Raw genomic sequence first — 14059 nt, 5'->3', positions numbered from 1 at the left:
CCTCCGCTTTGTTCATGTATATGTCTGGGTGACATTTATTGCTATCTGCTTTACTTGCAATCAGACACTAGTTCCAGTGACAGTTCTTTCCCATCTGACTTTTCTATTACGTGTACATTTGGGAAACAAAGACACATCTTGTTGTGTTTGTAAAGAGCCCTGTCACTCTGTTTCTTTTTGCTCCTTTGGCCATCCATCATCTATTATCAGCCATCTTGAGGGGAATGCAGGGATCATGTCACCTGGAAATAGTGAGAAGGGATGAAAGTTATCTCAGTGCAGCCTAAGACAAAGTCACAGCAATTGGGTGCTTAACCTATCTTCTTGGCTTCTCTGAGGAAAGCACATTGTTTTCTCCTGACACTTCAAACACCAAATCCATCACTGGGAAGGAAGGGGAGCCCTGAGTTCTTGAGTTATTGTCTGAGCAGTGCCCTGAGGAGAGTCTCTTCCGCACAGTGCTTTAAATGTCTAGCTGAGTGTTCAGAGTAGAGCAAGAGTTTGCACTTCTCCACTTTGCAAATAAATACAGGTATTGAGAAAGAAGTGCTGATGCATGGACTAAAGCAAAGACACACTGGGCAGAACAAAACTGTTTTTCTCTTAAGCCCTGCTGAGCAATTCCATAAGGAAGATTCATTTAGGTCCTCCAGATAAGAGATTTAACCAAAAAGAAGAGTAGGTAGAATGTAAAATTTTGTAAGGAACAGATTTAAAATGGCTGTGCTGATTTGGGAAAGAGAAATTTTCCCTCTTTCAGACTCTTTCAAGGAAAATGATGGGAATGTGGAAGAGGTTCCTGGCACAGTGAGCAAAGGGTGCTGTTAGAGCACCATATTTTCCTGAAAGTTATGCTTAAAAATTGTAGGTGCCAATAATTAGTTTCTATGTTTTAGTAAAGGACAACACAGTAGAAGGTAATTTTGGTGCTTCTGAATGAATTTAATGGGTCTTCAGAAAATCTCTCAGCTTTAATTTTGACAGAGTACAGATGCTTCCAGCTACCAAACAGTAAAAAAATCCTGTGAAGTTTGATCCGTTCCACTGCATTGCCCTTGTGAGAGGGAGGAACAAAGAGGAAAATTTCTGCCCCAATGTAGACTGGTGGGAAGAGGCAGAGGGGACCTATGACTTTAACTCTGGGAGATTCTTCCATGATGGGGCAAGAGGGCTGGACAACAGGCATCTTGAAGAGGGCTAGTTGCTGGGCTGAAAGCAGGTAAGTGTGGACTGTGTCAGCAGAGACAGATGATCAAACCATTGATACCTGGGAGATCTTTGAGTGGTCTGCCAGTAGGCTAGGAGGGGTCTCGGTCATTGCTGTCATGTCTGTTCACCTGAACCATGTAGGAACACCACCACAGAACCTCTCGGGTTATGTTTTAAAAAGACACAAAGAAATACACGTGTACTTGCATATATATATATATACTTGCATCCTGAGACAGAAATATCCAAGCCCCCACATGTCAAACCATGTCCCCACACACCTGTGCCAGCAAGCCATCCACTCTCCTGTTCCTTAAGTAAATCGGATTACTGCTCAGTAGAGGGACTGATGGAAAATGTAATGAGAAGAGATGACTAGGAGAGAATAACAGTTTCCTGCCACCAACAGCAGTGAGAGTGACACCTGAAAAATCATCTATTATCCCATAAAAACTGATGGCATCAAACAACAGAGGATGTAGATAGACAGACTGCTTAGGCTCACCTCTGAGCACTCAGGTCAACTTGAGAAAAAATCCAAGCTGAAGTCTCAACAATAACGGATATTGCTTTAGAGGGTGAGTCACTCAGCAGAAAGGAATTAGCAGCTGGTTTTAAGTGGGAGCCTGCTGCTTTCTTAAATGACCTGCTATGTGGAAGAATTTTACACAAGGATGCAATTCAGACTTCAAGGAAAACATTTTGATTCCTCTTTTATTTGCTTCAGAACAGAAGAAAAAAAAATATATATGTATCTTATCAACAGTAGTGAGTGCAGAAAGAACAGAAAAATCATACCTTACTCTTTGCACAATATGAGTTTTACACTGTTGAATCATAGCTTCACTGGGAAAAAAAAATAGTTTAAAAAAATACTTTTAACAGTACAGCTCTTTTGAAGTAAGATTTTGAATGCTAGTTAAACATACCAACACAACATTAAAACCACTATGAGACCCAGGGAAGACTGTTTGAAAGCAGAATTGGCATTTTGTTTAGGTTTCAGATGGATATGTCCCTTCAATGGTTCACAGGTACTTCCCAGGAAAAGTTTCTTGTTTCTAGGTTCTGTATATCTCAAACTTTGACTTAAATGGGCCCCTAAAATACTGATAGCACAAATTTCTACTTCATGTTCTTCTTTGATTTCATGTTTAAAGGAAATCAAAATCAGCTGAAGGAGTTGGATATTATGGTTGCAAAGCTCCATGCACTCCTGAGAAGAGCTTAAATATCCCAAATGTGATGTTGGAATTGCAACACATAACCCAGAATCTAGCACAAGCAAAGTGAATTGATAAGACCATTTTTATTCTGCACCTTTTTTTTTTTTTTTTTAGTCTGGCTAAACAATGACAGGGTTATTTAAATAGCATGACTGGGTTTTGGTGTTTTTTTGTTTTGTTTTGTTTTGTTTTTTGAATGAACTTATTGAAAGATAACATTATTGCATCGAGAATATGTAGCTTTCATGCAGAGAAAACAACCAAACAAAATACTATTCAGCTTATCCAGTGGCTGCTTTTTACAAGTATCTATTTCCTCACTAGGTGAGTTGAATGCATTCGATTCAACCATCAATTTCTATTGATTCAAAAGACACATTTCCAATTAGATACAGTTATTTGATATGCTAGCACTGGCAGATTAGCAACTAAAGATTTTGGGGAAAGGCTTTTTTAATTAAGATCTCTCTGTGAGATTAGTGGAAAAGATTTTTATTTATAATAAGAGTCTATAGATGTACAACATTCAAGAAGTGTCTACAATCTCTGAAGTAACAGCAAAAGTTTAAAAAAAAAAATCAGTGACCATAAAAGAATATAGGCAACTGACTCAGAAGCCTATTTCACTGTGTTCACTATGAAATACTGAATGAGGTTCAGACTCAGGATACTGATATAAGGTGCTTATTGTTTCTTTCCATACTGAGTTCCAGACATCAGTGTTGAGGTTGCCTTGGTGATTTGTTTGCTAGGCTGAGAGTCTCTGAAATCTGCTTGCAACAGATTTTTCTAAACGCTGCAGGGAAGAAGGAGAAAAAGAGTATAACTAAGTAATCAATTCAAATCTGTTATCTCAGTCAGAGTTATCTTTTAACTGTAAAACATCTTTAGAAAAAAAATGCATTTTTTCCACTTTTTACACCAAAAATTTTAAAATGTGATTATGCCAAATTTTGGCAGCTGTTTGCCACAAAAGGAAAGCATTAACTGAATACTGAATCTCTCAGGTTTTTGAAAATTACTCTTTAAAATATATATATATTTATGTATATATACATATATTAAATAAATATTATATATATATTATATATAAATATATATTTATTTATTTGGGTGTATAAAGTGATGAATGGCTCAGCCCAACTTGTAACATTTAATACTTCTAGTAAAAGAGTCTTTGCAAAGCCTCTTCTATAAGTTTGTTTCATCCTCAATTTCAGTAAAGTAAATGTAGAATCAGTAAAGTAAATGGAGAATCTCAAGGGAATCCATTTTTCTCTATTCCATTTTAAGAAATTCCACTACCTGACTGCTGAGGATAGGTCATAGGAAGGTGAGAATATGGGTTACAAAATAAAACCTTGTCAGTTAAAAATATCTCTGCACAGCTCCAAGATCAACTCACCATCAGATCTGCCTTAATCCACTAATATACAACATATGGGATGATTTTCAGGTGTTGGCCTGCTTAATATTGTTTCTTCTTTAGAAATATCCAGTGGGATGAAATAAGATTGAGCAGTGAGCCTTTGTCTGCCTACAGGTTCTGGTCTGAGAGCTACTGCCACAGATTATAAAACTCAGCCTGTTCCCACTTGCTGCAGGAAGAACCAAACACTGCGCTTCCACTGATCTGCCTTGGCAGCCCAGCTCCTGCTGCCAGCTCTCCACTCACTCTGGCTGACATCAAGAGTCTCACCAAAAAAAGCCCTGATAATATGATTTAACAGTGTCAGTCTTAACATCCATTTTTAATCAGCCCAGCAGAACTCCTTGTCTTAGCAGACCACTGCTAGATTTTCTCCTGATGTGCTCCTCCAGCCAATGGGATTAAAAAAATACACCTGTACTCCGCAAGTAATTGACACATCATCTTTTTTTGTGGTTTGAAGGGTTTTGCTTTTAGCAGAAGGTGAGGGAACAAAATATTAAAGTTGTCTTAAAGTTTAATCTTAAAAGAGAGTCTTTTGTGTGTGTTATACCAACCTGACACGTTTTGGCTTGCATTTATATTTGTCTCAAACCCCAGTGGTATCCCTTTCTTGAACATGTTCCTTCACTTGTTGTCATCGAGAAGTGGCTCTAAATAACTATTATTTAATTTTAACAAGTGGGACATTATCTTTTTCTCATTCACTCTGGGTGTCTGAGACTACCACACCCAGACAGCTTATTTCTTACCGATACCGTCAGACTTTCCTTTGGGTAAGGACATTACCATTACATTCTCTCATGGTCCTTTGCAAGCTGATCTGCTGTTACAGAGGAAGTTTTATGCCACCAAAGTGTCAGGGGAGTGTAGGCCCTTGGATTTATGTTTCAAACCTGAAAAGGATTAGTGTACCTGAAAGATTCTCTGTCCTTTTTCTAACTATATCAAATTGTCTAATAAAAGACATATCATCTCCTTGAAAACTTTATCATGATAAAGCCTGACTTTGCTCATAATCCTGAAAATAATAGGTCTATTCTTGTAGAAATATTATTTTTTGCTGGGCTTTCACATGAGCAGGGGCAAAGGTCAAATATCACCCAACAGACAGCATTTCAGGCTGTTGAGAGCTTCCTCCTGTTGTTCTTGGACACCTTTCTGATTTCTGATTTGTAGCACTGAGTTACTGTTCACCCCATGTTTTTCTGAAGCTTTCACCTGCAAGTGCTGAACTGCCCTGGCCTAGTGTAATTAATGAAATATGAATGGACAGGAAACCAAAGTATCCTTCAAAGTTGAAGATGGTCAAAACACTGCTTATCAGTGCTTTGCATAGTAATATATAGCAAATGTACACACAGATATCTCTACATGTATATTAAGGAATAAAGCTGGATTGGTACGTGGGATAATTTTTTTTCTTTTCTTTGTGAATTTTAGATAGTTATCGAGTACCAGCAATCTATATGACATTTGATCTGTATCTCAGAATCTGCCCTCAGTAGACCTAATAATTAATTAAACTTATACCAAAGAATTAAAGGAATGTGCAGAATAGCCAATGGAAATGGTGGCATTTTCTGTCATGGAAAGCCTCTTGAAATTCAGAGTCTTGTCTATATTGCCCAGAGGCATTTTCTTAATATAAAACCCTATAGGGTTATGCAGAAAATGCTTTGAAATCTATGAAACTCAATTTAATATTGTAGGGTTACTTTCAGTTTTCTTTTAGAATATTAAAGTGGGGATTTGATTACATATTCTGTTGGATGGGTTAAATTTTTATAAAATATGACCAATAAATGTCTTAGGACTCTAGGAAATAGTTGGAATGGATTACAATTAGCAGGACACATCATTGCTTGAAGACTCACACACGCTAACCTCTTTGAGAGGATGTCAGAGGCTCTCAGCCTGTTGCTTGATAATACTTATATGTACCATGTATAAAACACCTACAGGAAAGCAGAGGTGGATTCTTAGAGATGTCATGAGGTTGTTATCAAGAGCTACTGAATCTCAGAGTAAGCAATAGCATCACATTCATTGTGTGTTAATGTGGTGCTGCAAGGGATTAATGCAGGGGTGAGAGACATTACTGTCTGTCCCATGGAGATGCAATATATTGAGAATGACAATGTAATAAGCTATTCTATGTTTTTGCCCCAAAAATATAATCCTCATTTCAGAAGTAAACTTCCAACATATATTATGCTTTGTTTCATACTCCTCAGTATACTAAAACTGAAAACAAGACCTTTTTTTTTTTTTTTGACTGAATAAAAGGGAACCCTGTGTCTCTAGCTACAAAAGGGGGCATCTGCAGGCTGCCCCATATAACTTTGCAACATATAACATATAACTCTATAACATATAACTTTGTTTCAGTTTAAAATATGTGGGAGAAAACCGAAATAAATGGATTTATGCTACTTAACATATAGGTAAAAGTGCCTCCTGCAATAATAGAAAGTAAATCCTGATACTTAGGCACCACCTGGAGTATTGCATCCAGGTTTGTGGTCCTCAGCACAAGAAAGAGGTGGACCTGTTAGACTGAGTCCAGAGGAGAGACATGAAGATGACTGGAGTGCTGGAGCACCTCTCCTATGGAGACAGGCTGAGGGAATTGGGGTTGTTCAGCCTGGAGAAGGGAAGACTCCAGGGAGACCTCCTTGTGGCCTTTCAATATTTAAAGGGGTCTTATAAAAAGGATTGAGAGGGACTTTTTACTTGGGGAGATAATGATAGGACAAGGGTAAATTGTCTTAAACTAAAAGAGGATAGATTTAGATTAGACATTAGGAAGAAATTCTTCACTGTAAGGGTGGTGAGTCACTGGCATAGGTTGCCCAGAAAAGTTGTGGATGCCCCATTTCTGGAGGTGTTCAAGGCCAGGTTAGATGGAGCCTTGGCCAATCTGATCTAGTAGGTGGCATTCCTATACCTATGGCAGAGGACTTGGGACTAGATGATCTTTAAGGTCCTTTCCAACCCAAGCCATTCTATGATTTGATTATTCAATGATTCAACAATTCAATAATATCTTAGCCATGATGTGGGCTGAGAGTTCATTACAAAGATCTAGCATGAAAGTAAATTTCTCCAGTCTGTCTGCAAAGGGGACTTTGGGATCTTAGCTTTTTACATCTACCTAATGCATAATACATTAAGAAGCAACCAAGGTCACATTCATGAATTAACATGGTCAATAGAGATGCTGTCTCATGAAATAAAGGATCAGCTGATGAACAGCTGTCATTTTTGACAAAACCTTTCAGATCTTTATTGCTACTGACATCTCCTTAGCAAATCCATTAGCCCTTCCAGCATAAGCTCCAGTAGTAGTAGGTTTTGATTTAAATACAGAAGTGTACTTACCAAATGTGTAGGGAAGTGGGCTATTTGGACTCCATTCTCCAGCACCACCACCAGACTTCATATTCCTGTTCTCCTGTTCTTTTCCTAGGCATTCTTCAGTTCTTCATTCCCATGGACCAGGTCCAGGAAGCCACAAAGAAGAAGGGGGCACCCTATGAGGAGTCTCAATTTCCTTCCACACTCTCTTTGCCTGATTCTGCCTATGAAGCAAGATTGTGAAGAACGACACAAGTAACATCAGGCAATCAACTTGTCACAGTGAGGTCAGTGTGGTTTCTAGCACTTATGACTTTAACATCACAGCAAAGGCTCTTTTTCTTTCTCTTTCTTTTTCTCTTTCTCTTTATTTTTTCTTTCTCCTTCTCCTTCTCCTTCTCTCCTTCTCTTTCCAAAGAGTATCACCTATTCTCACATGTCATGTAGGAAGGAACAAAATACTTTTCCAGTTCTAATACTCCTAAAAGCATATAGACAAAAGGAATGAAAATCTGGGGAAATCTCCTCAGGCTGTCAGTTGACTTTTGTATCATCTTTCGGTGCTTCCCAACTCAGTGCTGAAGTTATTCCTGGTTTGTTCCTGTTGTGCAGAGCAACCCAGGTCAAAGTAGCAAACAGAACTGGGTGCTCTGCAGGAATATCTTCCAATCTGAGCCTACAAGAGACTGCGATGGAGATAGGTTATCCGATATCAGAGCCTCTGCTGACTTGTGTCAGCTTTTTAAGGCAGTGTCTGCTCTTGGGGTAAACACCCATGAACCAATTGAGAGTAACCTTCCCCTTGCCCCAGCCTGGAAGTGCAATGTAAGGGCATTTTAAGCCAATGCTGAGGGTCAGTTGGCATTGTAAAGTTTTCATTGCACATTTTCCCAAAGCCTCTGCTTCTCACTACCAGAAGAGTTCAGTGTCCTGAAGCACAATTAGACTATTGCAGGCTAAGCTAGTATATCAGTCCAAAAATCTCTTCACTTCAGTTTGCTTGTGGTTACTTCTATTTTCCTGTCCTCTTCCTGACTACTCTGTCTCCAAAAGTCCTTGGCATTACATCCTTACTCACTGCTCTGGCATATCTTATCAAAGATAAACCAAGAACACTCCTGTTTTCCATGTATCCTTACAATATTATCATTCCATTTCTCTTGTTAGTTTTGCCTGATAACTGTATAATCTTCTGTTTCTTGTTTTAATACAATAAATTAAGCCTACCTTGGCTCCACCATGGTGAATTCCTGCCGTATGAATTTAATACCTGATTCCAGCTTTCTTTGGCTATGCATGGGCTTACTTGCAATTTGTTTAGGGATCATTATTCTTCAGTGATTTGGATCAAATATTCATTAAAACTTGCTTCACCATAGTAATCACAGAGTGTTTGGAGGAAGAAGAAGGGATGGGATTTGGGATATATCAGAGGCATACACCCAGACCAGGGAACTTGGAAATGCTCCCAGGAAAGTAATAAAGTCATAGCTTTAGTTGATCTGTTGTGCTTTTTTTTTTTTTTCTTTGTGTGTGTGTGTTTGTGTGTGTGTTTTTCCAGTCCTTCCAAGTTCTTCATAATACCCCTCTTGGGAAGGAGGGGGAGATTAGTAATGTGGGGAATCCTGCAGCTTGCTTGTCATGGACATTCCCGATAGTTTTTAGTAACTTTCATCTGAACAAATCCTAAATTACTTCAGCATCCAAGTCTGATTTCTCAGGTCATTTGATTTTCCTAATCACTTTTCCTAGTTTACCGAAGTTTGCTGTCTTTAAAAAAGACTATTTTATTTTCCATTATTTTCTCTGACATTCTCGTGACTCTTCAAAACCACTTCTAAAATAATGCTGTCTCAGCTCTTCCCCATTGTCTGCTGAACAAATACATCAGATATAATATTCATGGATGTGTGTCTCCCACCAGTTATGAGTAGTACTTGGCCCCGTGTATGCATCTATCTAGGGCAGAGAGTTTTTTGTGCCAACACCAGTTTCAGAACAGATTTTTAGCTAATAAATACAGGGGTTCTGCCTTTGCTTCCCTTGCAGAAAGCCAGTGGGGGAGCGTAAAAGTGTTGCTATTCTGAGTGAATATTTTGAGTGGCTTCTAGATGATGCTGCAGCAGCCCCAGCTGACTGTGACTATGACTAATATAAACTGGCCTCACTAATGAAGGAAAACCTGTCTGGTAAGCAGTTATCCCCGTGGACATAAAGACTAACCCAATCTTAAGAAGAATGACCTTTATTCCAAACTCAACAAAAATAAAGAAATACTTCAACTCTCTACTGTGAAAAAGGAATGGGGTTCTAGGCAAAACCAAAATCAAAATAAAACCTTGCCTGGGCTTTGTTATTCCTCTGGTGGCACAAATATCCTGTTCAACCCAGCTGTTAGTCTGTAGTCTGGCTGGCTCATGTACTCTTCTGCCAACTTAATTCCTCTTGGAAGAAGAGTAGCTTTCTCATACTTCATATAATGACTATGCTTGCATTGGACTACAATTAAGCAGATTAGCCTCCACTATTAGTCTAGTCCCTCAATGAGAATACTCTTGTCCCTGTTGCCCTTACAACTGAAACAGACTGCAAGAATTACCAATTCACCATTGGCTAAATCTGCACCTAGTAAGCAGCCTCCTGCAGCATGTCAGAGCAATGATGGAGGCAGGACAGTAAATGAAATCTGCACTGACTCACAGGACTTGTGGGACAGGGAGAATGCATGGACAACACTTAAAAAAAGAGAGAGAGAGAGAGAGAGAGAGAGAGAGAGAGGAATATTCTGCAAGAGATGAAGAAGTGTTTGTGTGAGGTATTTCTAAAATAAGTGTACGCCTCTCTCCCCAAGATAGGTAGACAAGGAAGGCAGAGACACCAAGCCATGGTGTCTGTAAAATATATATTTCATTGCACTTACACACGGATGCATTTCAGACGTCCCTTCCTTTCCCAGAGTCTGTTCCTGCTTAAACAATGCCTCAAATCTGCATAAGGCTAGGTGAGGACCAGTGGAGCACCTGATCTACCTTCAGCCACATCAGTCGCTAGCAGCATGTGAAAATACGGTCATGGTGAAGATGATGTTCTTCACTCTGCCAACAGAATGATCTCATAGACAGTGACTTGAGCTACCCAGCCACATGGCTGATGAACTCCTGGCAGCAATCCATGGATCAGATACCATCTGCTACTGCACAACCAAAATAAATAAATAAATAAAATGATTTTGAGCTTAGAGTATTGTCACACTCCCCACAACAATCTTATGTATAAGAATAGGGTCATGTTTTGTTGCAAGAGGAAGACTCCAGATTCCTGAAATTAATTTCCCACTATGTTTAGGGAGGCTTTTTCCCTTCACAATTGTAACAGTTGTGTCATTCCACTCAGATTCCCCACCCCTGACTGAAAGGTCAAGCTATTTCTCCTGTAAACATCCTAGTAGATCTAAGCAGAATGCACTTCCTAAATAATGCCCAGAGTGTTGTGGAACATGTTCAGTCAAACATGGCACATGGCACTGTGTATCTCATTGCAATGCAAATATGGTGGAATTGCCAAAAATAAGCCACTGGCCACAGGCTAAAAAGAGTTGAGCCTGTCCAGTCTCTTGAGAAGCTTATTTACCAAATACTGGACAGAGAAAAGACACAGAAACAGATGTATTGCTGCTCCATAATCAATGCTACCTCACTGCAGTGGCTCTGCTCCTCCAGGACCTCACATGTTGCCTCACAACAACATGCAGATGGACCATAAAGTGTCTTATAGTGGGGTTGCTGATACTGTGCATTCAAAAAAAACGTGACGTGGCAGGCCTTCAGCAATCATCCATAAACTTGCAGCGTTTGCACTAACCAGTAAAAGATATTAATATTAGGACTGTGGCAGCTAAGATAACATACTCACCCATCCACTCTCTTGCTTCTTCCTCTTGCTTACAGTTTTGAGACTCAGTATCTCTCTGGTCAACTTAGCGTCTACCAAATTGCAACACTCTGTCACAGTGAAACAAGCATAAGACCAGCAGAAGGCTGAACCTCTTAACTACATTCAAGGTGCTCAAGAGCTTCTGGGATACTTGGTATTAGTAGTTTCTTGCAACTAATTTACAGAATAGCTTGCTTGAATTTTCACTAATTTCTTATGCTCAACATTTTTTAATGGGCAAAATGAACACAATACAGAGGTAAAACCAAAAGTTCATTGATATTCCAATTAGTCATAACAGTCTAGTCTAGTCTAGTCTAGTCTACGAATTATCAGTTCAGCTGTGATGATACTAACACTAATAGTTCAAACTATATAGCATTAAATGATACATACACCAGCTTTCTTATGCCTACCCCTTGCTCTGTGATGCCACCCTTCCATCACCTCTGAGGTCCCTGAGGTTGCTATTTTCTGGATGTTTGCAAGCAAGTCCTTCCTAAGTCCTAAGTCCTTCTCTAGTTGGAACACAGTGTTGATCATTTCTTGGACCTATTCATGGTCATTTTGTATGTTTGCTAACAACATTTAGCCTTTTATCTTTATTCATTATTCTGCAAACCCATATTACATCTGAATTTACTATACATGGCACATCTTTCACACTTCAGATACCTGTTCTTTATTCTCTTCATTACTTCTAAAACCATTTTATCCAGCTCCCAAGGTTGTGTTCCTTTAATGACTAGTAATTGACCATCGGTGAGCTACTCACAGCCCTGGACCTACTTTCAAGGCCTCTGCCCTTTGTCCTATCCCATGCCTGTAGACCTGCAAGCTTTATTTCATTCAAGCCAAAACAAAGTGTGTTAACTAATTAATTGCTGTTACTAGCTGTAATAAATTTCCATGCAGACCAAGTCCAAAGTCTGAGAAGTAATGAGGCCCACATTGTAAGCATAACACAAGAGTTGAGCCTGTCCAGTCTCTTGAGAAGCTTGTTTACCAAATACTGGGCAGAGAAAAGACCCAGAAATGGATGTGCCCTATTACAGGCAATGGAAAGCAATTTTATTTTTTTTTCTGGGTTAAAGAGCTGTAACAGAAATTCCTAGGGTACCTCCAGCACAACAGACTTTAGAGGATGGTCCTATAACGTCAGTGAAAAATGAGTGCTTAACCATGGGAGAGGTGCCTAAGAAAATCTGCGTAGGTTTTTAGTTCAAACGACTAGGTACTAATAAACAGATGAAGATATGGTTCAGTTCCCATTTCAGTAAATGTTTTCTTGTGTCTTTTATAAAATGTCACTTAGTATAGGCATTGTCTCAATCCCACAGATAAATAAAAGCAATGATTGTCTCAATTAATAACAGTAAGAAACTATGGGAACAGGCAGAAAGGTTTGAATTCCTACCGAGTTAAATACATTTTTGTGAAATGTTTGAATCTCCTATGTAGGAAAGAAATATTTCTACCCTCACCTGACAATTCTGTTTTTAAATGTCATTTCTCACTCTTGGCTAACAGTTGAACTGATTTGTATCACTTTAAACTGCCTCTAACTGGCATAAAACTAAGTGATGTTTTGATGAGAATATTTACATCTCCTTTGAATGGAGATTCTTGCTGATGAAGTATTTTTTCTCATTTCTATTCCTGCCCAAGACACAAAACGTACACATGACACTGAAAGAAGCAGCTCGATCACTCACTGAGGTGCAGCAGTCATGTTCCCTGCCATTTGGTCAGATGGACAGGCTTGGGTGCTGAGCTCAAGGCTGGCTGAAAATAAATAAACAAATAAATAAAAATAAAAAGATAGACATGTCGTCACTTGTGCTGCAGATGAGAAAATGATGTCCTGGGGACATCGTCTGTATTTGCCTAATGCTAAAGGATGGTTCTAATTTATAGTGAGCAATCACTGTATTATCAGCCTATATTTATGTATCCCACCCTGTATCCCTTGAGAGCATCCTCAGTATTGAGGTAAAATAAATGCCTTGAACCAGAGACTATTTATTTTTCATTTAGATGTCTTTACTATTATTTTAATACTACTGAGGTGAGAGAGGAAATGGAGGATCCATAATTAATGGGCACTGCTTTCTCTGGCTAGCTCTTATCCTGTTACCTCTGGGCTCTAGGGTCTAACTCTGCTTCTTGGTGAGTTTTGCCATTGACCTCAAAAGGAGAAGGTTCCAGTCCTTATTTTCTGTGCTGTGCTAAAATATTTTCCAAACTCACTATTTGTTCTGGTACAAATAACTGTTGTCTAGAATAAGTGGGGAGAAATCAAGACGAATACTTGATAAATATGGACTGCTTTATTGGTAGTCTCATTGGAAGGTGGTTAAGGAGTGAGAAGCTGGATATCATTTCTGAAGCATGAAAAACCTCAGAATAGACAATTTGAGAATAAAAGCCTGTCTCAGCAAAGGGTAAGCTTTCTAAGCAGAGAAAGAAAAGAACAATATGTAAAGTTTAATCTATAGTCAGCAGCCATTTTGGACTGTCTTAAAAGAAAATGAAACAAAAAGCCAGTTGATCCAGTTGATCTGATTCATATCTAGCTCCTGTCATAACACACTTGAAGAAGACTGATCTAAGAAAATGGCCAGTCCTCTGCAGAGATATATTGCTGAGGAATAGGAAGGGAGATAGAGCTAGGGAGAAGGGTATGGTTCAAACTTCAGTGCTCTGTGGTGTCCTCTTCAATGAATTTTCTAGGTCACTAACTGAACAACCTGTAGCTATGTATCTGTAGGGACACATCTTCTGTGGTCCATAGGTTGTACAGGAAGTGCTCGTTTACTATATTGCAAAACATTTTGAAACACTCACTTTAATTTTGCTATTATTTCTGAGCTGAACTGGATCTTCAGCTCTATGCCACAAT

At 39.0% G+C, this 14059-nt stretch overlaps 1 long non-coding RNA gene across 1 annotated transcript in view; it reads right to left on the bottom strand.

Annotated features, from left to right (window-relative positions):
- Window positions 1-1952: 1952 nt before the first annotated feature.
- Window positions 1953-14059, bottom strand: part of LOC137850144 (uncharacterized) — a 54857-nt gene continuing 42750 nt past the window's right edge. The window contains exons 2-3 of the long non-coding RNA XR_011092298.1: window positions 7249-7448; window positions 1953-3231 (exon numbers count right to left, since the gene is read on the bottom strand). This is a non-coding gene — a long non-coding RNA (uncharacterized lncRNA). The remainder of the gene's footprint in view (window positions 3232-7248; window positions 7449-14059) is intronic.

This window comes from Anas acuta, chromosome 1, assembly GCF_963932015.1.
Source record: "Anas acuta chromosome 1, bAnaAcu1.1, whole genome shotgun sequence".
Lineage (NCBI taxonomy): Eukaryota > Metazoa > Chordata > Aves > Anseriformes > Anatidae > Anas > Anas acuta.
This window is presented reverse-complemented; position numbering and strand designations above follow the sequence as displayed.